This window comes from Myotis davidii, unplaced genomic scaffold (assembly GCF_000327345.1).
Source record: "Myotis davidii unplaced genomic scaffold, ASM32734v1 scaffold358, whole genome shotgun sequence".
Classification (NCBI taxonomy): domain Eukaryota; kingdom Metazoa; phylum Chordata; class Mammalia; order Chiroptera; family Vespertilionidae; genus Myotis; species Myotis davidii.
The window spans coordinates 246,164-246,681 of record NW_006290768.1 but is presented as its reverse complement, the minus strand read 5'-3'; the positions used below and the strand labels follow the sequence as shown (position 1 = coordinate 246,681).

At 63.1% G+C, this 518-nt stretch overlaps 1 protein-coding gene across 1 annotated transcript in view; it reads right to left on the bottom strand.

Moving 5' to 3' along the window:
- Positions 1-518, bottom strand: part of SHANK1 (SH3 and multiple ankyrin repeat domains 1) — a 52,197-nt gene that overhangs the window by 28,201 nt on the left and 23,478 nt on the right. The window lies entirely within an intron of this gene.

Sequence of the window (518 nt, the reverse complement as noted above, 5' to 3'; positions counted from 1 at the left end):
TTTGATGCCCAATTAGGACCACCCCTCTCTGACAGCCTTGCCCTTCCGCAGGCCCAAGTCCTGGAGTCCTCCCCTCCTAGGCCCCCTCCCGCAACACCCCAGGCCCTGAGCTGCAGATCAGTCGGACGGATGCAAAGGCATGCACACGACTGTATGTGCTGATGCGCCTGAACGGGGACATGCACGGAGAGGGACAGGCGTGTGCAGGGACCCGCCTGCCCGCCCGCTGCCAGCAGACACACTGCCGTCTCTAGAAACACCTGCCCTCACTCTCAGACGTACAGACTCAGGGAAACAGAGATGCGCAGAGCCGGCTGCACCCCAGGCCTCGCCGTGCAGCCATGAGTGACACGCACAGGGCTATCTGTCCAGGGGCCTGCAGCCACACATGCGTGTGGACACGTGCCATGCACACCCACAGAGACACATGAGCAAGAACACACTCAGGGAGACCACACAGGGGCGCTCGCCTGTGGGAGACGTTCACGCCCCGGAAACCAGCTCTGGTCGTGCACAGG